This window comes from Dama dama, chromosome 21, assembly GCF_033118175.1.
Source record: "Dama dama isolate Ldn47 chromosome 21, ASM3311817v1, whole genome shotgun sequence".
In the NCBI taxonomy this organism is placed as follows: Eukaryota; Metazoa; Chordata; class Mammalia; order Artiodactyla; family Cervidae; genus Dama; species Dama dama.
This window is the reverse complement of record NC_083701.1, coordinates 61,980,819-62,003,880: the sequence shown is the minus strand read 5'-3', so window position 1 is coordinate 62,003,880 and position 23,062 is coordinate 61,980,819. Positions and strand designations below refer to the sequence as shown.

Below are 23,062 nucleotides of genomic sequence, written 5' to 3'. Positions count from 1 at the left end.
ATGCCAGTTTGGATCTTTAATCAGAATATATACAAGGTATATCATTGATCTTAAAATATTGCCTTGACTCTTTAAGGGCATAAACTAAATCTTTCCATCTTGTTTTTTACAGTAACTTTGAAAAATCATATACAGAAGATGTTGGATGTAAACATTTTTTGCCATGACAATTGCATATTCATTGCTGCTAATTATAGAACTATGGCTGACATTAACTAGTTAATTCAAATACCAGCCACATTTGCTGAGTATCTCTAACATTTTGCATCCCAATTTAGGTTTATCTGGAATGTTCAGAATATTCAGCTCAAGAATCATTTCAGATCATAGTTATTCATTTTATTACCTGTTAAGATTAATTGGCCAATATCTAGCTAGAATGCATCAGATAACAGGGGCAGAGAGCAAAGAAATAGGTAAAATAGGTACATGTTAAAAGTGACCCACTGGATCATTGATAAACGGGTTTGAATAAATTACCATAAATAGGAATCTTGAGACAGGTAAGGAGAGTGAAAGAATTAAACCAGATAAAACTTAAAACCAGATTAAACTTATCTTTAGATAAGTCCTAGTCTATCAATAAAACTAGATGATTTTATAATTAAAGTGGAGAAAAATAAACATAGATTTTTTTTTTTAACCTACTCAGTTTAGCTCTTGTTCCTGTCTTTGTGTAAGATTCAACTTTCGTAGTTCAAAGTATGTTCTTCAGAGCTGGGTTTTCTCCAAAATGGATAATCAACATTTATTTTCTAATCCAGTGCCAAGAACATCAACAAATAAAGTTTAATTATTCATTGCTTTTCTTCTTCTTTAGCTTAATTTTTAAAACTTCTCATTTGAGAAACTTTTTCTCATCCAATAATGGCATACATTATATTCTTTCTTTAAAATTTGAAATGCCTGAGGTATTATTTCTCTTTCAAAGATATTTCACATTAGGGACTTTCCAGTGGTCCAGGGGTTAAGACTCTGTGCTTACAACACGGGGGCACGGGTTTGATCCCTGGTCAGGGAAGTTCTACATGTTGCATAGCCAGAAAAAAAAAAAAAAGATATTTCTTCAATGTATAACAACGAAGGGTTAGTAAGTTGTTTTTATTCATTTGCCTGAGAGGGAAATAATTTCAGGATCCTCTGAAGCTTGGGCCTCTTTGGCATTGGACAGACCTGGGTTCCCTTTATATTATGGTTTGTACTTCAATTCTATACTTCTTAGGAATGTAACCTTGGACAAGTCACTCCTAAAGCCTTCATCACCCATCTGTAAACTGAGAAGAATGATGGCATCCATAATATGAAACTGTTTTCAGGATTAAACTCAAGTTGACTGTTCAGCACAACTCCAAACAGTAACCGTTCAAGCAACGTTAACTATTAATGCAATTATCATCACTGGTACATGGTATGGACAGACTTGTGTCTCCTATCCCCAAATCCATATGCTGGAGTCCTAACCCCCCAGCACCTGAGAATGTACTGTTTGGAGACAAGAGTCTTTAAAGAGGTACTTGAGGAGGTCATATGAGTGGGCCCAAGTCCAATATGAGGAGAGGAAATTAGATTGTAGACACACAGAGGAAAGGCCCCATGAAGACACAGGGAGAAGGCAGCCACCTGCAAGGCAAGGGGAGCGGCCTCAGCAGAAAACAACCTTCTGAGACCTTGATCTAGGTATTTCAACCACCTTGGCTATGGTGCTTTGTTACAGCAACTCCAGCAAACTAACACAATACTACTGACAAAAAGAGTGCATTTCTAAATCACATGTTAAACAGTGTGAGATAAGGAATCTTTCTGAAAGCTACTATGCTTGTTCTATCATTTTCTTGCATGGAAAAAAAAAAATCAACTGTATGTGCTGTTCTCTGGCCCTAAGCTTATGTCTGTGGGATTTGAGAGCACAGGTTAGGCTTCAGATGAAATATAGACACAAAGATCACGGGGGAGTTGTAACCAAGACGCCCCAGAACATAATATCAACAGCTTAATGATTTGGCATTTCTTATGTCAATATCAGTTAGAGCAGTAGGTCTGGGGTAAGGGAGGCAGAGGTGAATCAGAGAGAGCTTTGTATTTAAACATCCCTCCGTTTGAGTGGCTTATGTTTTTCCCCAAGCAGAGCTAAGATGTTCTTGGTTCCTTTAGTGTTATTATGGGAACAAAACCATTAAACACTATAGATTTTATTTTCCTTAAACCAGATTGAGTCATGGTTTCCTTGGAATTGGCGACAATGATGCCCACATGATTGCCTTGATTGTTCTTGGCAGGCTCTGGATTCCAGGTGATTCTTTTTCCTTCTTAGCAATTTGGGCTCCTTTTCCAAGGATTGGATTTCTTCTTCCTTGCCCGTCCTTGCTGACTGCTCCTGTCTTTGGCCAGCTTTCTTTCCTCTGGCAGCCTGGTGTGGGATGCCTATGGGCGCGTGGATGACCCTGACAGCCACGGAATCCAGGCCACTTGAGTCATCTTGTCCTCTTTTTCATTCAGCCCAGGCCCACCTCCCCCAGAGACAGGAAGCGAGGACTTCCCCGGTCCCACCACCTTCAGGAATTTCTGCAGCCCAGCTCAGGCTCTGAATGCTCCCTTGTTGATTAAAAGCAAGCTGGTCTATTGTCACTGGAGAAAACAAAAGAAACTGAAATCATTAAAATAACTACCCCCGGGGAATTCACACCAAAAAGATAAAACAGAAAACAAACAAAACAAAGAAACAGCTACCCAGGGATGTTCACAAGGGTGGTGCTCCATCAGTGAAGCCAGGCACGTGTTTGTAAACCGGGGCGGTAAGAAACAGCATGTAGTCTGAACCTCTGTGAGCACTGGGTGTGGGGTGTGCGGGTACAGAAACCACAGCTCAGATCAGTATCGGTACCGTCTTCCACTTCCACATCCCAGGTGTCCTGCTTGCTTTGCTTCAGGACTGCCGCTCACCGGCAGGGCAGGATGAACAGGGAGCCCACTGGCAAGGGAGAAAGGGGGTGTGCAGAGTCACAGCCCCAGCAGCCCAGAGACCTAGGGGGCTAGCAGTGAGAAACAGCATTTAACAGCCAGCACAGTCACACGCTCTGTCACTTAGCTTAAACCTCGTGACAGCCCTGAGAGGTAGAGCAGGTACCGCCATCTCCGTTTACTCGGGTCATAGCCTTGTCCGACTCTTTGTGACCCCATGGACTATACAGTCCGTGGAATTCTCCAGGCCAGAATACGGGAGCGGGTAGCCTTTCCCTTCTCCAGGGGATGTTCCCAACCCAGGGATTGAACCCGGGTCTCCTGCGTTGCAGGTGGATTCTTTACCAGCTGAGCCACAAGGGAAGCCCAAGAATACTGGAGTGGGTAGCCTATCCCTTCTCCAGCAGATCTTCCCAACCCAGAAATCGAACCGGGGTCTCCTGCATTGCTGGCGGATTCTTTACCAACTGAGCGATTAGAGAATCCCATGGGGTCGCAAAAGAGTCGGACACGACTGAGTGACTTTCACTTTCACTTTCAGCCTTGCACGAGTCTCTCCAGAAGACCTGGGGCTGGCCTCTGAGTCTTGGCGCTGTCCTGACCCATTAGCTCACCCCTCGAGGCCGCAGTCCCCTCAGCCGGTCCACATAGGCTGGCCGATCTCAGCCAAGGGAAAACATGGAGGTGGTTACACTCTCAGGAGCCAGCCTGTGCTGTCAGCCTTTGTCAGCTCTGGCTATATTGTTTCTCGTTATCTCACAACACCAGTGTCATTTACAGAGAACTTGTGTTATTGCGGGCTATCCGAGGGCTGTCCGGAACGTTCCCTGGCCTGCGTTTTCCAGAGAACTGATTAGCAGGAAGCCCTTATCTGTGCCAGTGAGAGCCGCCTGGATCTCTCAGCACTGTAAGTGCTTTGACCTGTGTTTCCTGCTCAACCTTGCATCCCGAAAAGGAGATGCAGAGAGTACAGGTTAGAGTGACATGTCCCACACCCAGCTTTTCCCCAGCTGGGAAGGGCCGAGCCGGGACTCTGTCTCCAGTGCCCTGGTGACGATGGCTTTGTCTGCCTGGCTTTGTAGAAATAACCTGGCCTGATGGAAACTTCAGAAGAAAGCTGTACAAGCTGACCTCGGGCCTGTTAGGTGATTAGACATTGATTTTACAGTTGGTGCCAAAACCCGATTCCAGCCTGGCCTGCCGGTTTCCAGCTCACACAATAAGGCATTTCTGAGTCCTGGGGATTGGCTGGAGCGACCGTGCTGGGGAGAGAAAAACCGAGGCATTCTGTGCTGAGTGTCCCAATCCCTGCCAGGGTTCTTGAGCAACCGTGAGAGAGGCCAAGTTCAGAGGGCAGGCGCTCCCCGTAGCACTTGGAATTCCCCTAGAGGTTCCCATGGATACTCCCCTGAGACAGCCCCCCACCCCCAGGCCTGAATGGAGCAGGAAGAGCTTGTGTCTGTGAGGAAGAAGGATCCGGGGTGGCCAGGCTGGAAGCCGGGGCAAGTGACCCCAGCGCCTGCCTCGTCGAGAATAAGGCCTCGGTAAGAAAATCTGCTACTTACACACTCTGCTGGGGAAGCGTTTCTGTGGTACCCTTGCTCCAGACACTGTACCAACTCCCTTCGGAAAGCCTTGGAGATCTATAAAGGGTGAGAGGGTCCTCCTTCAGGCCCTGATGTGGGCCTGCTGCTAACAGCTAACAGCCCTGCCACAGGTGGGACAGGAATGAAGTTGGGGCGGGCTGCTCAGAGGGACCCGGGGCTCTGACAATCTAAATGCTTCGACAAGAGGCAGGAAGGTTTTTGTCAGTCTGCTCACCCTGGGACCCTTTGTGTCTATTTGTTCATTCATTCATTTACCCAAGCAGAGCTCTTGAGACCTGCTATGTGTCAGGTGGGGAGCTGGGCCCCTGGGGGCCACAGAGGAGAGCAGGCCAAAGTCACTGCTGAGCCCACAGTGGGGAGAAGAAGCAAATTTGAGTGATTACAGTGCAGGGGGCAAGCGCTGTTGGGGAGCCTTGCTCCCATGCTAGAGGGTACACTAGAGAAGCTGCTGCTGCTGCTAAGTCGCTTCAGTCGTGTCCGACTCTGTGCGACCCCATAGACGGCAGCCCACCAAGGCTCCCCCGTCCCTGGGATTCTCCAGGCAGGAACACTAGAGTGGGTTGCCATTTCCTTCTCCAATGCATGAAAGTGAAAAGTGAAAGTGAAGTTGCTTAGTCGTGTCCGATTCTTAGTGACCCCATGGACTGCAGCCCACCAGGCTTCTCCGTCCATGGGATTGTCCAGGCAAGAGTACTGGAGTGGGGTGCCATTGCCTTCTCCACACTAGAGAAGAGGGGCCCCTAATTCAGTCATGCAAGATCAAGGAAGGCTTCCTGGAAGAAGTGACAGCTAAGCTGAGACCTTGGGCCTAGTTCAAATGCAGGCCCCCACGTGGACTGTCAGCACAGCTTGCTTGTCTTTCTGTCCAGCCTGGCTTTTCACATAGCCATTCAACCTCTTCTCTCTGAGGGTCTTATCCTGACTTTCATCCTTGCCCGTCCCCACTACCCCCACTCTCCCATTAAGCCTTTTTCATTTCTATATCCTTTTTTTTTTTTTTTCTTCTTTAGCAGCACCTCTCAGCTTGCAGAATCTTAGTTCCCTGACGAAGGATGGAAACTGCAGCCCCTGCAGTGGACGTGCAGAGTCATAACCACTGGACTGCCAGGGAAGTCCCTATTTCTACATCTTTACTAATTATATACCTTGTGCTAGCCATGGAACCAGGAGCTTTACAAACATTAACCCATAGCTACTCTAGGAAATAATGGAGTCAGTCTACTTGGGTTCAAATTCCAGTTCAGCCACGTAAGCCACAATGTCTTGGGTAAGTTGCCGATTGCTCTATGTTTCCATTTCCATAACTGCACAATGATACAGTGGTACTAATGAGTACATTAGTGCAGTACAACTGTGCATAATGATAGTACACAGTCTGGAGTGCTGGTGTCAGACTAAATGAACTCATATACACAAAGTGCTCAGAACAACCTCTGGGATATATTAAGAGCTAGGTAAGTCTTTGCTAATCTTGTTGCAGCCTTCATTTTATCGAGGAGGAAATCGAGGTTCAGAAAAGTTAAGCTATTTGTCCAGGGTCACACAGCTGACAACTGTCAGAGACGGGATTTGAGGACAGGATTTCTGACTGCATGTCCAGGGTGCCCTTTTCCCTGACTCCACAGAGAGGTCTGCTCTATGGCTGCCTCTGACACCAACTCTGGTTCAGAGTTCCGCCTTCCTTGTAGCCAAGGTCACGACCTCCTGCCGTGCTAGACTCTGCCGTACCCCCACTGACCTGCTGGAGGAGCCCAGCCTGTTCCAGCCTTCTTCCGCCCACACCTGGGCCTCTTGAGTCTAGAAGCGCTGGGGCCCCCACGCCCACTCTCCGCCTGAGCCCTGTCCAGCTGCGCTTGTGCATGAGATGAAGTGGGTCGCCTTGGAGAAGAAGGATGCTGGAGTGCCAACCCGAGAGAAAGAACTGTAGGGAGATGTCCTAGAGGAGGGGGAGGTGGGTCAGAGGAGAGTGAGGCAGGTGAGGGAGCCTGGTAGATAAAGAGATCGCAAGTAGAGGAAAAAACTGCCTCATGGAGCCTTAAAAATATATATATATATATATGTATATATATATAATTAATTGAAGATTGGTTTACAATATTACCTTGATTTCTGCCATATATCAGCATGAATTAACCATAGGTGTACATGTGTCCCCTCTCTCTTGAATCTCCCTCCCACCCCTCCAAGTTATTACAGAGTTCCCTAGTCATATAGCAAATTCTCACAGAGCCTTTTTGATGTGACTGCTTCTGTGTATGACACTGACTCAGGCACTCATTTCAAGTGGAAATTCCTACAGTGGCTCTACAAGTTCTCATAGCTAGGTCTCTGTGAATTCACCCTATGTTCTTTTTGGCTATTTGGTGGGGAAAAAAAGCAGCTTCACGAAGGTGCAATGGATCAACGGAGTGACAAATTGGCTGAGAAATTGGGACTCGGATCTCCAAGGTCGGCGCTCTCCCTATGACCTTGGGAGAGAGGCCTGTGTTTCCAGAGCCTGTTTCCTCATCTGGAAACTAAGGGAAATTTTGCAGTTTTCCTCTGAGGGGCATTTTGAAGAGTAGTTACAGATCATTTTCCAAGTACTAAGTGTCAGATGTACAGAGAGAGTGCTGGCCTTTCAGAAAATATGCAACTCAAAATTTTCAAATCCACTATTATTTCCATCTAGGGACATTTTCCTAAAGAGGGGCCAGGTTCGTACCAATGGATTCAATACTGCATTCAACCACTCCTAAAAAACAAACATCAAAGTAATTTATTTATTCAAGCTTCGTTTGAGACATTTCAGCCCATTGTCTTGTAGCAAGACCACTGAAATTACACTCAGAAATGAGAACCAGCTGCTTAAATAAATAGTCGCATATGGAAAAGAAGCAGGAAATGTCTTCCCAAAACTAATAATATTAACAAACTTCCAAGGGACACACAATCCATAATTAATGATGATTTGGGGGGGAAAAGACATAAAAATTTGGAATTGAAATATGACTCTAAGAACAACCTGGTGGGTTTTTTTGCTTGTTTGTTTTGGGTTTTGTTGTTGTTTTTCTTTCCTTAGAATCTAGCTCCCCCTTTTTTTTCTGGCCCCTTTCCCTTCTGACAGCCACATTTATTCAAATTCTTTCTGTGAATGTCTTTAGTCTGCAGATTTAGATCCTGGAATTCAATATTTTTTTGCCTGAACTCCCAGAGTGGCCCATCAATAGGAACTTTAAAAAAAAAACAAAAACCCTCAGTAAGTTATGTGACCAGACACAACTGACAGTGGCTAAGTAACTGACATCCACAAGAAGGGTGGTCTTGCTCTCAGAAACCAATTATTTGGTAAGGCTGCCTTCTGGGGTCAAGTTCAGGGACACTGGACCACATGCCAGGGCACACCCCAATCTGGGAGCCTTGGCCAGGATTCAACAGCCTCAGATGCTTGCCAGAATGGGTTTGGCCTCCAGAGTCCGCTGCTTGAGAGAAGCCCCCATCAAAGTCCCTGGAGCATCCCACTTCCAGCGCAGCCCGTACAATGCCGAAATTCCAGCGTCATTTACCAGTGTCGTTCACTAGGCCATCATATCACTCTCCACTCTGTCAAGTGTGCCTGTGAATGGAATGGCTGGTTGACCCCTGAAGAGCTGTGGTTTCCTCCTAGAGTGCAGAGTTCTGTTAAGAAGCAACTGACCAGCCAGGGACTATGTTTCTGAGCCCCTAACCCACCCAGGTGGTTGATTCTGGCCAGTGGAACATGAGCCCTAGGGATGAGGCGCTTTCTGGTAAAGTAGCTGGTGTGTCCCCTCACTCTCTTGTCACCTCCATCACTAAGGGGCAGGGGCCCGGGTCCCCAGCTCACTGTGTGGAGAAGCCCAGGAGAGCTGCCTGACTGGGCCTGTCCGATGAGAGCTGGCGTGAGCAGGAAGTAAACTTCTGTGTTCAGGCGTTCCTCTCCTGGGTTGTTTGTTGCAGCCGTTGACTGGGCTGAGATCATGCCGATGCAGCATTTCCTAAAACAGCGTGTCTTGTGACGAGTGGGATTTCCCCCAGCTCCTATCTTTCTTCATGCCGAAAACATCAGTCCTGCCCACATGCCAGGGCCCTTGTTTGAGCCTCTTTCCACACTCCCAGATGGAACCTTCCTTTGTCAGTAAAGCCTGAGTGGAAGTTAAATCATGGTCTCTGAGTCATTCTACCCAGGTTCAAATCCCAACTCCACCACTTCCTAATGGTTTAATCTCTCTGAGCTTTAAGTTTTGCCCTGACAACAGAGGGCTATTACCTTGAAGAGTCGTTGGGAGGAATAAATGGAACGTCTTGTGTAAAGTACCTGAGACACGCCGCACAGTAGAGACGAGCACTGTTGTCGTTATTTACTGAGCCTGCCCCGGCGTCACTGATACGCAGACTGACCTTGGCCAGTCAGCATCACCGTGACTCCCCCCTCTCCTCCTGCTTTCACACTGATAATGTCCATCGCCAGTTCACAGCAACTGTCTTTCCTAGGTCTTGGTATTTCCTCTCTCTCTGTCCCACAGATGTCACCCCACCTTCTGTTCTTTACCTGAGGTGCTACCACAAATCTAGAAAAAAGTATTTTGCAGAATGAGAGGGTAGGTGGAAGTGGCCGCTATGAGCAGGGAATGAACTTTTATCTGCTTCGTTAGCTTTGATCCCAGTGTGAGAACTACTGCCCTACTGAATGAGCCCTGCCCTCCCTCATGGTTCCCAGGGTAATGTGTTGCCAGACAGGCTCCCAGAAGCTTCCGTAGGGCAGAAAGCAAAAGGAGTAGGGGAAAAAGAAGTGCCCAGACTAGTATTGGAGAGAGTTTCCCCCAAGATTTCAGAGGGAAAAGAAACTGGATCATGCGCTGATGGGAGCGAGAAGCACTGTGAGCAGAGTTGTCCAGACATCCACCTTCTTTATGGCAGTCAAGGAATACAGGCACAGGACTCGAATCAAGTAGAATGGCTTCCTCGGGGCTGACAGGCTTTCATGCATCATGGTTTTATTCTGAAACTACCAGGCGGGCCACAGCTTACATACTGTTATTTGGCTCAGACGGTAAAGAATCTGCCCACCATGTGGGCAGACCCAGGGTTTGATCCCTGGATTGGGACGATTCCCCTGGGGAAGGAAACGGCAACTCACTCCAGTATTCTTGGTGGGAGAAATCTCACAGATAGAAGAGTCTGGAGGACTGTAGTCCATGGGGTCGCAAAGAGTCGGACACGACTTAGTGACTAACACCATACATTTCTGCATAATGTATAACATGCTTAATAGACTGCCATTAGTCTTAGACTCAGATTAAGACACTTCTTGGAAAACTCAAGTTCAAATTAAATTTGCAGCACTTTTTTCAGCTGAGTAATGGGACTGGGGAGTCCGACTGAGGCAACAGGTGTGGAAATGCGGTGAGAAAGTCTGCTGATTAGCAGGCCCATGCCTTGCTTTTAGCTCAAAATACTGAACAAGCAGAGAGCAGGGCAGAGAGCAGGAAGACAGACGTCCCCAAGCCCAAGAATCAGAGAACCTCCCCTCCTGTTGTGACGAACGAACTCTTGCTGTCGTCGGAACAGCTGGGCTATTGGCACCGGGGCCTTGATGGCTCCCGTTCTAGGTTCGGATTAGAAGATGAGCTCACAGCACCTGGACGTCTAAACCCTGACTGAACCTTTCTCCTCCGCGGGGACCCCGCCTCTGCCACCTTCTCACAGGGTTGCCAGCCCGGCCCAGAGGGCTCCCCAGACCATAATGTGCAACTCCCTGATTTTAGACAGAAGGGAACTTGAAAAACCACATGGATTCTCCTCCAGCACGCGCTTTGCTCAGCTGAGAGGGTTACAGAATCTGAACTTGGCTGGCGGGGACGGAGACCAGGGTTTCCCTCAGCGCGAGGGGGTGAGAGACGCGGGGAAGTGAAGTTCCAGATGGACTGCCTTCCTCCTCCAGCCCCATGCTCCTCGCGGCTTGGGAGCCGAGGGCATCGGGCGTTCATCCAGGCGCGGACGCCGCGGGACTGCCCACACCTCCCACCTTTCCCTTCCGGCTGGTTTCCTGAGAAGCACTGCGCTGTTACTCGGTGATATTTAGCACAGGGGCTCAAAGGTGACTGATGTTCCACAAGAGGAAACCCGGTCCTCTGGCTTCAGTCTCTGTCCTCTATTAAATGCAAATATCCTGGAACAAGCGGCACCATCAAGGGAGAGCGAAGAACTGGATACTAGTTCCGGTTCCGCTGCCGGTTCCTGAGAAACTGTGGGGCAACCTCCTCTAACTGGTCACAGGACACCCCCACCCCGAGGCACCATCGGGGCGGCCAGGACTCCAGGGTAAACAGACAAGGATGAATGACCCTCACACTTGACTGTGGTCATTTTCCAGAGAGTCACTTAGGGGGAAGTGGATGCAGAGAGAAACTGGGAGACTGTGAGCCCCGAAAGGGAACTTGACTCCAGCTCACAGCTGCCCGGCGCAGAAACATCAGCGCTCCCAGCTTGGAGTCATAACATGTGTGATGTTCTGGACAATTGACACAATGTCAACTGTAAGAGGACAGGGAAGTGTTCTCTGATGGATTAATGCAGTTCGTGATGCACAAAGGGGTGCTTAGCACATCATGGTTGAATAAATGATGAATACATGAATGAATTTATTTACACTGCAAACTTTCTGCCAGACAATGGTCTAAATAGGAGGCCTAGAGGAGAGAGGATTCTTGGATACTCCTCTCTGACATGAGACTGTGGAAAGGAGAGGTCCCCAGCGAGTGCTTGATAGTTCCTTAATCACACACACAAAACGCCCCCTGAAGGTTTCACACCATAAACACTGCTTGCCAGTTTTCTCCAATAAAAGATGAGATGGCTCCTGTTACTTTTTGTTCTTCACTTTTGAGGCCCCACTACTGCTTGAGTTTGGGTTATACCCATTTCAGGCAGAGGAGCTGTTTGAGCTTCCATCTGGGCACCCTGAACTGTGTCAGGAAGAGAATTTCTTTGTTGATATTGAGCTTAACATTGGTGGGTGACATGTGTTGGCCTTGGGTTGGCGAAAGGGTCTATTGCAAGTGACGATTGCAATGTCTCCTGGCTGTCCAGCAACTTTTTAACCCACCTTGGCTCTTTGGGGAAATTCCAGCTTTATGAGTCCTACTTTCATTAGGAAGAAACCAAGAAAATCAGTTCCCAAACTCCTCTGCAATTAGGGTGTAGGCATATGAACTGAGTTCCACCAAACAGTACATTTGCCTTGGAAATGAGGACTTTAAGGAAAAAGGCTCTGGGTGGAAATCATATCATTGGCAAGGGGATAGTCAAGGGATTTTTTTTTTCTCAGAAGGGGATAGAAATGATATTAGTTGCCTGCTAGTGTTGGTTGCTTCTTGATAGAGCAGCCACAACTCTTTATCAGGGCACTTCTGTAGTATAGATTTGGAGGCTGTTCCATGAGATTGATTCTTCAGGCTCCCACCAATTCCGTGAGCTAGCTGATTTCCTTTTTGTAAACACCTTCTGCTTGATGACCGGAACCAGCCTCTGTGGCTTAGAGTGGAGCACCCCGAAGGACTCGGCCGCCAACTACTGTCTACTCCTCCTCCTCGCAGATGCTCTGGCCCCGAGATCTCCAGCCGCAGAAGTAACAGGAGTCTCAGCCAGGCCTACGGGAGTCCCCTCCTCAGACCTTTCCCTCTGCAAATTTCTTTCCTGCCCATAAGATCTGTGCCTCCCATACTTTCCTTTTGGACCTGTCCTCACACATTGCCAAGTAAACAGCCACTCTCTGGGAAATGCCCTGGGGACGAAGTGGTCTCTAAACCCCACATGGCCACGTGAGTTGTCCTCAGTCTTTTCAAAACTTAGCCTATTGATGGAGAGAGAGACTCAAGTCCTCGTGGCTCAGCAGTAAATGAACCTACCTGCAATGCAGGAGATGCAGGAGACACCCGGCTTCAATCCCTGGGTCGGGAAGATCCCCTGGAGAAGGACATGGCAACCCACTCTTGTATTCTTGCCTGGAGAATCCCCATGGACAGAGGAGCCTGGTGGGCTACAGTCCGTGGGGTCGCAAAGAGTTGGTCCATGACTGAAGCGACTCCTGGAGAGAGAGGCTACATGTTCCTCCAGGATGGTTCCCTCAAGGAAGCCACCTTGGAGTTTACATTCACCTTCCCAATGCCTGGACATCATTCCATTCACAGAGCGTTTGAGTTCCTCTTGCTTTGTTAATTCACCACTAGCCCAGGAAACAATCCAATTAATTTAGGTAATTTCTGCTTGCCTCTGATTAGAAGTATTTACACAATGTCAACTCTATGAGGACAGGGAAGTGGTCCCTGATGGATTAATGTGGTTCCTGATGCACAAAGGGGTGCTTAGCACATTGTGGTTGAATAAATTATGAATACGTGAATGAATTTATTTACACTGCAAACTTTCTGCCAGACAATGGTCTAAAACATACTGTAGTGAGAATAAATAATATGACTTTGAAAATTTGTCATGTCTTGAGAGTTTCACACATAAGAAACATTTCTACCCATCTATTCTAGAAGCCTATAGCCATGTGGGGGAGACCCAATATATAGTGATGAAGAATGGATCACCCCTTCATGACATTTTTGGTATCACCCCTAAGAAAAATTTGTTGACACTTAAAGCTAGTGGAAGTGATGGAATTCCAGTTGAGCTATTTCAAATCCTGAAAGATGATGCTGTGAAAGTGGTGCACTCAATATGCCAGCAAAAACTCAGCAGTGGCCACAGGACTGGAAAAGGTCAGTTTTCATTCCAATCCCAAAGAAAGGCAATGCCAAAGAATGCTCAAACTACCACACAATTGCACTCATCTCACAAGCTAGTAAAGTATTGCTCAAAATTCTCCAAGCCAGGCTTCAGCAATACGTGAACCGTGAACTTCCAGATGTTCAAGCTGGTTTTAGAAAAGGCAGAGGAACCAGAGATCAAATTGCCAACATCCACTGGATCATTGAAAAAGCAAGAGAGTTCCAGAAAAACATCTATTTCTGCTTTCTTGACTAGGCCAAAGCCTTTGACTGTGTGGATCACAATAAACTGTGTAAAATTCTGAAAGAGATGGGCATAACAGACCACCTGACCTGCCTCTTGAGAAACCTGTATGCAGGTCAGGAAGCAACACTTAGAACTGAACATGGAACAGCAGACTGGTTCCAAATAGGAAAAGGAGTACATCAAGACTGTATATTGTCACCCTGCTTATTTAACTTATATGCATAGTACATCATGAGAAATGCTGGGCTGAATGAAGCACAAGCTGGAATCAAGATTGCTGGGAGAAATATCAATAACCTCAGATATGCAGATGACACCACCCTTATGGCAGAAAGTGAAGAGGGACTAAAAAGCCTCTTGATGAAAGTGAAAGAGGAGAGTGAAAAAGTTGGCTTAAAGCTCAACATTCAGAAAACTAAGATCATGGCATCTGGTCCCATCACTTCATGGCAAATAGATGGGGAAACAGTGGAAACAGTGGCAGACTTTATTTTTTTGGGCTCCAAAATCACTGCAGATGGTGATTGCAGCTATGAAATTAAAAGACACTTACTCCTTGGAAGGAAAGTTATGACCAACCTAGACCACATATTAAAAAGCAGAGACATTACTTTGCCAACAAAGGTCCATCTAGTGAAGGTTATGGGTTTTCCAGTGGTCATGTATGGATGTGAGAGTTGGACTGTGAAGAAAGCTGAGAGCCAAAAAATTGATGCTTTTGAACTGTGGTGTTAGAGAAGACTCTTGAGAGTCCCTTGGACTGCAAGGAGATCCAACCAGTCCATCCTAAAGGAGATCAGCCCTGGGTGTTCATTGGAAGGACTGATGCTAAAGCTCAAACTCCAGTACTTTGGCCACCTCATGCGAAAGAATTGACTTATTGGAAAAGACCCTGATGCTGGGAGGGATTGGGGGCAGGAGAAGAAGGGGACGACAGAGGATGAGATGGCTGGATGGCATCACCAACTCGATGGACATGAGTTTGAGTAAACTCCTGGAGTTGGTGATGGACAGGGAGGCCTGGTGTGCTGCGATTCATGGGGTCGCAAAGAGTCAGACACGACTGAGTGACTGAACTGAACTGAACTGAAAACATTTTTATTTTAGGCAGATCCCCCAAATCTCTACTATCTACAAAGCATCTTGTCTTAAAAAAAATGAAGGGGCAACTCCACAAATTGACATCTTTGTTCTCAAGCCTGCTTGAAACTGGTCTTTAATGCCCATGTGAATTAAACATGGGCCTCCCAGGACATCATCCCCTTGTACATGGCCTTCAGGAGGCTGTGGAGAGTCTCATGTCAAATTCACTTTTAGTATGTGGCTGAGGCCATGCTAAAGTGTATGCATGGGTCACCTCATTTATCCTTCAAGGCCCTTGGTGGATATTAGTCATATAATAATCTCTATCTGATAGACAAAGAAAATGAAACATCAAAAAATATTGGCTAGTGGATGGCAGTACCCAGATTGTAACCCAGTCCAGCTGACACCAGAGCCTGCAGCCCAAACCACTGAGGGCTCTGCATCTGGTAGACAACAGGTTTCCAGCCCCCCTCTAATGTCTGTGTATGAGAACAAACACTCCAAGATGATTGTCACCCCAAATATCCAGTCTCCACTCTGGGTCTCACAGTATTTATTTGAGACCCACGGGAGGCACCCTGAGAACATACACAGCCCAGCAGGATTCCCTGTTTCTAGCGTATGACTCTAGTCTTATACCCTGGTATGCCCCATTCACACAAATGCAATCTTTAAAAACCAAGTATCTAGAAAATTCTCTCTGTGCTCATTCCACAGAAAACAAAGACTCAGTTTTCTGTCCTATTTTTTCAGTCAAATATTCTGTTTCCTAACCTCACTCCAAGCACTTTGGACCCACTTTTGCAATTTCTCTGATGGCAAGTTGCTCCAGATTGCCATGTGACTTCAGGGATAAAGATTTGACAACAAAATTATTTGCTTTAATTTGCCAGGGGGAAAACTTTGTCACCAGTTATTGCAGCTCTTTCAGACTTACCTCTGTTTGCCAAAGAAAGTTTGCCTGAATAGTTTACATGTTGGTGGGAAGTGGAGTGATATAGAGTGAGGTGGAGTCTTCTCTTTCCCAATCTGTTCACCGTGTTTCCATTGAAGGAAGAATGAAATGTATAGACTATTTTAATGATAACAGCCTCTCAGTCGTAGAGCTCTTTAATAGTAAGCTACAAGTAAATGATTTTTCAGATGCTTCGAACACAGTGTTTGTGGAGAAACGTTTTATCGTTGTTCTGAGCCCCAGATGTAAGTGGGACTCTGTGGAGATTGTTAGCTGATGGAGGCTCTTATCTGAAATCCTGTATCTATACCTCTTCTTTTTTTTTTTTTCCACAGGAAGGACACTTATGGAAATTTCCCTTCTTAGGACAGTGCACTGGGAATATCCCCCAGAAGTCACGTGAATGTTGGCCTGAGCTGATTCTCTACTGGAGCCCTTGGCCCGATCTCATTGTTTTCTCTCCTGCTACCTGAAGTCAAACCTAAAAATACAAACCCAAGTTTGTAGCCAACATCAGGGTAAAAACAAACAAAAAACAACCATTAAAACCATTTCCACTTCTTTGCCAGAACAGGAAGTCATCGCCCCAATAGAGGATGTTGATGCATAAATTCAGTAGAAAGACCAAGAAAAAGGAACTCAGCACAGTTAAGCCAGTTTTGGGGGCGGGGGAGGGGTGGCATGGAGCGTTCACTTCCCAACCTCGCGGGGAGGTTGCTAAGCAGAGTGTCTCATTAGCTGCCTGGTGATGGGAAGGAGCCACATGGTTCCAGAGAGGGGGCTTTCTCACTGTCCCAGGCTCACCTAGGAAACCAGATCCTAACACAGCCCCTGATTACTTTGCCATGTCCACGACTTAGCGTTTTTTTCCTGGAATAGGAAAACAGCTGAGAATGCCGGGCAAGTCCTTCTTGCTCATATGATTCCCGTCTTTTGGTTTCTTGTCCGCTTTTTTCTGAACCCTGGGACCAGTTCCAGCCCTTCCTCATAAGGGTGGGGCCTGCAATTTGGTTTCAGTTTGATTTGTCCCAGTATCTAACTCAGTCTGGAGTTCAACAAAAAATTGGATAAACACTTTCTGGTGCCAATGTCTGTGTCTCACGGCGTAGACATCTGGATGTAATGTTAAATAAACATTACCCGCCACGAAAACCAGTTGGATCTGTTTGTGGTTACTTCAGCCCCGAGAAATTCTTTCGTTCAAGATTCTGGCCTGATACCTGTGGGAAGCAGCTTTTGACCTCATCAGGCTGTGAGTTAAAGCTAACCCTGAATCATTTTCTTCCTTTTTTCTGACCTGTCACACAAGGCTGGATGGCCTGGCTCCTCCCTAGAGGGTGGCTCAGCCTTCTTCCTCTGACGCAAACCCTTGCTTGTGGCAGTTTCTGTTGAAACACATTTCTTTGGGTCAGATTCTCAACAAAAACAGTGGGGAAGTCTAGATATGATTCTTCTCATTTGCTTAGAGATCCAGGCAGCAGAGATCCCACAGAATGTCTGTGGGAGCAGACATTCAGAATTCCACCCTACATGACCTGACCTTGAGTGTGCTCTTGGAGAGGTTTTCCACCCACCATACATGGTATTTCATCATACATACCTCCATTTGCCCTGAATTTAGGATAAAGGTGCCTCAGAAGTTGATTTACCTGCATTGTCTAAACCGTGGTTTCTATATGAGGCTCTTATGTTACCCACAGTCTTATAACTGCCAATAATAACAATAACTAATAAAGGAGATCAGTCCTGGGCGTTTATTGGAAGGACTGATGTTGAAGCTGAAACTCCAATACATTGGCCACCTGATGCGAAGGGCTGACTCATTTGAAAAGACCCTGATGCTGGGAAAGATTGAGGGCAGGAGATGGGGATGACAGAGGATGAGATGGTTGGATGGCATCACCAACTCAATGGACATGAGTTTGAGTAAACTCCAGGAGTTGGTGATGGACAGGGAGGCCTGGCGTGCTGCGATTCACGGGGTCACAAAGAGTCAGACACGACTGAGCAACTGAACTGAACTGAATGTTCATTGATCACTTGCTGCATATGCAAGGAATTGTTAAGCCCTTCGCATGCACAATCTCATTTAGTTCTTATCAGGACCCTGTGAGGTAGGTATCACTGTTATTCCATTTTACAGATTGGGAAACTAAGGCGTAGTAAGGCAAATAACAGCATACAGCTTATAAATAGCAGAACCACCACTAACCCAGGTATATCTTTTAACATTTTTGTCGTTTATTTCTGACTGTGCTGGGTCTTCGTTGCTGCATGTGGGCTTTCTCTAGATGCAGCAAGTGACAAGTGGGAGCTACTCTCTAGTTGCGGTGCACAGGCTTCTCATTGCCGTGGCTCCTCTTGCAGAGTACAGGCTCTAGGCGTGCAGGCTTCTGTAACTGCAGTTCGTGGGCTCTGGAGTGTGGGCTCGCTAGTTGTAGCGCATGGGCTTTGTTGCCCTGCGGCATGTGGGACCATCCCAGACCAGGGATTGAACCTGTTTCCCCTGCCTTGGCTGGTGAATTTTTAACCACTGAAGTCCTAACCCAGGTATCTCTGATTCCAAAATCCATGCCCTTCATCATGAGCTTAAACTGCCTGTCAATTCAGGTTTGGTGACAGAGAAAAGAAGTCCCAATTTTATCACTGATGCTGGTTGTGTGACGTGTCAGAGACAAGTACACAGCTCTGATTCATTCTAAGATCCCTCTCTCATGGTTGTCTTTCTCTCTTGCCTGGGATGCCAACAAACACAGGACTTCAAATGGAGGACGTAACAGAATGATAGAGTCATTTAAAGATGGAGCAGAGGGAAGGGGTGGAGGAAAGTTGAGGGTGGAAAGCAGCTTCTTGGGGACAGAAGAAGGAAGAACATTCTCTGAACTGTCTAGAGTCAGCGGAGGGGTCATCCTGGAATGAGGATTTTAGGCTTACAAGAGGACCAATGTTCTGACTGTGTGTTCCAGAATTTCTAGGCACCAGCACCCAGACACCTAAGGGGCTGAGGATGGTTTCCTGGTGGGCTCCATGGAAGGGGGTGGTCTTACACTATTCTGATATTTGTGGTCTCCAAAAGCTGTATGCTTCTTGAGGGTTGACCAGACTCCCCAACCTTGTTTCCACCCTTAACCATCCAAAGCAGAAAGTCACACCCACATGACCTCAACCACACAGCAGAAGAAAACACACACCAATCAACAGCCCCAGCTTGCTGCCCACAAGAGTAAAGTGCAGGGGACTTCCCTGGTGGTCCAGTGGTGAAGACTTTGCTTCCCAATACAGGGGGTGTGGGTTCAGTCCCTGTCAGGGTGCTAAGATCCCACATGCCTCCAGCAGCCAAAAAACAAAATGTAAGCAACACTGTAACAGATTCAATAAAGATTTAAAAAGTGGTCCACTTTGTTAAAAAAAAAAAAAGAGTTAAGTGCAGGATGCTTGCTGTAACAAAGTCTTAACTCACCAAGACTTCTTTTCCTTTGCATCCCTGATCTGAAAGACATTTTTATTAGCTTATAAGTTTTGACATAAATAACAAAAGTTAAATTAGCCATATGTGCAGTTGTGCCATAACATAGCTTTGAGGGGTATGTGTATTTGTTGCCGATAGGTAAAGCTTGGTGATGTGTAAGTTCGCATTCCAAGGGTCATGTTCCCTTGGAACATGTATCTGTTGGAGTAAACTAAAAGCATGATACCATCAGTTACCCTTCAACCAAGCAGTCACCTGGACCCAGGGAAAACTGGCACTGCCCATGTGCCCAAGGGCAGCTGTAGGTTGTAAACCTTTGTATCCAGGTTAATGTTTACTTATGCTTATATCTTCCCTGATAGGTGGATGGAATTTGCCTAATGATTATATTTCCCTGAAAAGCTAATCAGTGACTAAAAGAGCCAGTCACAGACCACCACAGAGGAGCAGTGAAGTTCGCTCCAAGCATTTGTTCCCAAGGGCCCTGTTCCCGGGGTCAGAGCAGCAGGAAAGTTGCAGTGAAGAGTGCACATGGCTTGAGGAGCCCAGGGCTGTACTGCTGGTGGACTGTTGTACCCCTAATGCAGAGCTCTCAGCTCCAAACACAAGGGAGGCACCTCCAGAGCATAAGGTGGCCTGTCCAGCCAGCACACCCCACTCTGGCCCTGCTTTCTGCAGGCCCCTTTATCACCTTGACCAGGGACCTCTGTGCCCACTTCCATCAGGACTGCTCATCCTCTAGCTGTCAGTCAGAGGGGGCACTTTCACTCCTATAAATGTATATTGAGCACACATTGTGAGCTAGAGCATAGGGATGCCAAGGGGAAGAAGGTGGGTGAGAGCCTAGCCCTCAAGCAGGAGAGACAGAAGAATGACTAAAGGACAATTACAATCTGGTGTGCGACGCGCTACACTAGGGAGCCTGACCCCTGAATGCAACTTAGGCATTGGGGAAGTCTCTTAGAAGAAAAAGAGGAAGTCTGAACCCAGAGGGCCAAGGAGGATTTGCCAGGTTAGTGGGTCCTCCAAGATATGTCTGCATCCTAATCACCAGAACCTGTGAATGTTACCTTAGATGGCAAAAGGGATTTTGCAGATGTGATGAAATTAAGGATCTTGAGAGCTATGCTGGGTCATCTGGGTGGCCCTTAATGTAATCACAAGTATCCTTCAAGAGGGAGACAGAGGGGAGATTTGACTTGAGCAGAGGAGAAGGCAGGTTGACCACAGAGGCAGAGATTGGAGTGATATACTTTGAAGATGGAGGAGGGGGCCACAGCCATGGACTCTAGGTGGCCCCTAGACGCTGAGTCTGTGCTTCCAGCAGCTCCCGTTGGACCTAGAATGGGTGGGCTGGTACTGGGACCCTAGGAAGTGTGTCTCCACGCCTTTGATGGTCACATTCAGATGTGAACCTACTACTGTTGATGCTCTCTGGGCTTTGGACCCTTTACTCAGGGGCCAGTGGTTGAGCCAAAATGCCAGATGCCTTGTACTCTGCTAGTTGCTCCCAGATAGAACTTGATACAAGGTTTCTTAGGTGGTGCAGTGGTAAAGAATCTGCCTGCCAATGCAGAAGGCTCAGGTTTGATCCCTGGGTTGGGAAGATTCCCATGGAGAAGGAAATGGCAACTCACTTCACTATTCTTGCCTGGAGGAGTCCATGGACAGAGGAGCCTGGCAGGCTACAGTCCGTGGGATCACACAACTGAGTGACTGGGCACACACAAGGGTTACAGATCTAGACAGCTGAAGGAGCCAGTCAAAACAAAATAGAGATGGGTGATGCCTGTCCTTTCTAAAAGCATTTGAATTCAAACGTTTAAGAAGTTCATCCCAATGCAGCCTTCGGGCAACTTTATAACCTAGATGAAACTAAGCTCTTTTCAAAATCAAGCTTCTCTCACAGTTTCAGCAAGAGGCAGAAGTTTTTTTGTTTTGTTTGTTTGTTTGTTTTTTAAGGAGAACCCACCACAGTGGCTTTATTAAAAGTCTATTTGTGGTATGTGGGGCGCTGGAGGGGGAAAATCTGAGAAGAGCAGCTGCTAGAAGCCTCCTAATGCAGAGGCCTGAGGAGTGGACAACACCAGCAGTCACTCCTTGCTGCCTCCAGCTGCACCAGCCAAGGTTTAGACAAAGTCTGAAGAACATTGTTAATAATAAGCTTAACCACTTAGAAGAAGTGGTTGGTTCACAATGTGAGCTCAAGACTAGGGTGTGTGGCCAAGAAGAAAAACATTTGAGAGAACGGGTCTTTCCTCTCAGGCAATGGGAATGTTATAGCCCTTCAAGCAGGAATAAAAGACAAAAAAGCTTCATGACAGGATGTCCTTATTTAACAAGAGGTCTGGGGTGAGGGGAAACTCCCAGGCCAGTAAATGTAAATGATAAACTCTTTTTAGGCAAGAGCTCATTTCATTGAAGAAGTAGGGTAATGGGTGGCAAGAGGAAGATGACATTTGAGTGAATTAGCAGAGAACAGGAGGCCTGGAGCCATAATTTCTGACTTATGTTTACAGTCTTGGCATCTTCAGTCTTCAGATCTATAAAACGGTGATAATTAACTTTGCCCCAAACCATGTTCATCAAGTTCCAGAAGGAAAAAGCAAAGACACACTTCAACCAAGAATTCTATATTCAGAGAAAATACACTTCAAGAAACGAAGGTGAAACGGACACTTTCATATAAATGAAAAAAAAAATAATTAATCATGAACAGATCTGAACTTCAAGAAATGTTAAAGAAAGTTGTTTCATGCTGAAGGGAAATGAGATCAGATCAAACGCAAGTCATCAGTAATGAAGTAAACTAGAAATGCTAAATATGTGGGTATGTGTAAGAGTCTATTTTTCTCTTAATATCTCTTAAAAGTATGAGTGTTCAGAACAAAATGTAGAGCACATATCATAAAGTACATACAACATATGTAGATATAATATATATGACAACAATAGCTTATAAATGAAGGCTATGAATGAAACTATATAATTATAAAATTCTTATATTTTTTGAAGTGGTACAATATTGACTCTAAGTAAATTATGGAAAGTTAAGAATATTTATTAAAATCCCTAAAGTGACAACTTAAAACAAATGAATGCAAATAAGGATAGCTAAAAAGCCAATAGATAAAAACATAATTGTAAAAAATTAACTCCAAAGAAAGGAGGTCAAAGGAACTGAAGAATAAAAACTAGATGGAACAAACTAAAAGCAAATAACAAATAATCACATCAATACATTAATTACATTAAATGTAACCAACTAAGCATTCCACTTAAAAGTCAATGATTGTCAGCGTAGTGGTGATGCCATTCTTGTGATAATTAACCTGAGGTGGACTGTGTGCATGCTCAGTCGTGTCCAACTCTTTGTGACCCCATGGACTGCAGCCCGCCAGGCTCCTCTGTCCATGGGATTCTTCAGGCAAGCATACTGGTTTGCTATTTTCCTCTCCAGGAGAATCTTCCTGACCCCGGGATTAAACCCACATCTCCTGCATTGGTGGGTGGATTCTTTACTACTGAGCCATATCATGATGTTATTGATAAATGATATATGAGAAACAGGACTTCTGGGTGATGCTGAAGAATTTGCAACTGCTGATGGATAAGACGGGTCTTCCCATGTCAGAACTTGAGCCTGGGGAAGGCTAGCTTGGTCGGGAGGTTGGAATTTCTCCTCCCTGCCCCTACACCCATGTGGCTAATTTTGACCTCTGGGTGGTTTCCCAGCCTGGAAAACCTCCCTACCTCTTCTCCATTTATCCCATGCCTCCAAAGTCTTTAAGGTTCCTCTTCCCCCTAAAACTTTCCTAATTCTCACTGAGCAGAATCTTATTGCATTGGTAACCTGCACAATTCCCATCCTTCAGTTTTCCTTTTTGGAAAATGATAATGAATATTCTTTCATATTCATACTTTCTCTTCCTATATTAGATATGGAAGGTGTGGTGAGCATTTGTC

At 46.1% G+C, this 23,062-nt stretch overlaps 1 long non-coding RNA gene across 1 annotated transcript in view; it reads left to right on the top strand.

Moving 5' to 3' along the window:
- LOC133042757 (uncharacterized) overlaps positions 1–17,029 on the top strand; it is a 101,053-nt gene extending 84,024 nt beyond the window's left edge. Inside the window, exon 3 of the long non-coding RNA XR_009689574.1 lies at positions 15,963–17,029. This is a non-coding gene — a long non-coding RNA (uncharacterized LOC133042757). The remainder of the gene's footprint in view (positions 1–15,962) is intronic.
- The last annotated feature ends 6,033 nt before the right edge of the window (positions 17,030–23,062 follow it).